Source organism: Olea europaea, chromosome 21 (assembly GCF_002742605.1).
Source record: "Olea europaea var. sylvestris chromosome 21, O_europaea_v1, whole genome shotgun sequence".
NCBI lineage: Eukaryota > Viridiplantae > Streptophyta > Magnoliopsida > Lamiales > Oleaceae > Olea > Olea europaea.
In genome coordinates, this window is record NC_036257.1 from 11,237,230 (window position 1) to 11,238,793 (window position 1,564).

General features: G+C 36.3%; 1 pseudogene; it reads right to left on the reverse strand.

Annotated features, from left to right (window-relative positions):
* LOC111370116 overlaps positions 1-1,311 on the reverse strand; it is an 18,412-nt pseudogene extending 17,101 nt beyond the window's left edge.
* Positions 1,312-1,564: the final 253 nt, after the last annotated feature.

Here is a 1,564-nt window from a genome sequence, read left to right on the forward strand (position 1 = left end):
TGAGTATTTGTTTGTTCATACAATCATTCAGATATGGTTAAAAGTTATATAATCTAATTGGTTCTGAATCCCTATTCCTCACATAGTAGGACCTATGACCTGATGTCAAACACATAAACGCCGTTATTGCTTTGTGTGGTCATTGCTAATTTAGAACCGTGACATGATGAATCAGACACATGCATGTGATCAAACTTCAAAGACGTGACCAATGGTATGGAACAAAAATTGAGATATGACTTCGTAACAACTCTGTGACCAAAATATGATGAACATGTGACCTCAATCCTATGTAAATGTGACCAATAATAGATGCATGTAATCACCTAACAATTTTGGGACATAATGTGATGACATGTGACACAAAATAGAGTTATCTGTGACCAATAACACATAAAATGATTAAATTTGGCTGCAAAAAAAAAGTTATGTGTCACTGAATTAAGTTATCTGTGACATTCTCTAACAATAAAAGATCAGGTACAATAACTGCTTGTGATTACTTAATCGATGATCTAGTGCAAAGCAACTCATGATCTGTGACCAATCTTCAAATGTGACCATCCATGTGCATATAAACCCAAAATAACCTGTGACCAAAATATAACAGTTCACGAAAACAACTCCTCTGGAAAACAATTACTAGATTTTATAACTTGAAAAGTGATGCTGTCATATATTTCACACGTAAAATTCCGTGTACATAGCAACAAGACAATCCATTTGAGAAACAACGACAAAAATACAAAAAGCCATGTGTGTACAGATCACAAAAGCTACCAGCTAAACCTTCATCTTCCTAACACATATGATGTCATTCTATAACCATCCCCTCATCCATTAATCCCTGTTTCGCATGCTTCGCGTACATCTCTCGATATTTGTAGAGTAGTGCAGCAATACCCAGTCTACACTTGTTAATGTCGAATCTATGTGGTATTGAACATTGTCCATTAGGGAGGATGTATAAAGCGTACAACATTACAAATACCCCGTAATCATGATTGTAAAATAACAATGAAAAATTAATCTTATGATTGAAAAATTATCAGGTTAAGCACACATAATATGTCATAAGAATTACCCATTTGTCTGCTGAGGTAGCGTACTGTTGATGTACACCTTCAATTCCTTGGAGCCAGGTTTATCGTAATCAGGGTCCTTTTTCGAAATTCCCAAAGCATTCATAAGTGTTGGCAAGATTTTCACATATGGTTCAATGCCTTCTAGAACCTTCCAGTCACGATATGTTTTACCTGCTGAATTAAACACTGTCAAGGTGTGGCTTCTGAATTGTAGCACACCTAGCATTCAGTGGGACTTGTTATTGTGCAGCATTGGCATGAACACATGGTCAACATCAGCCCAAGGTGTGCTTAAAGGTAGGCTGTGACCAGTTATGACATTAACAAAGCTCAACTCCGACATCAGAATCGGGGATCCTTCATAAAAGTAGGGTATATGTCTTTTATTTTATGCTAAAACCAAGAATTTGTTGTTGTGGCTTTAAAATGTAAATTCTTACCATGTTTTGCAAGCTGGCGAATGTAGTAGAAGCACGCAT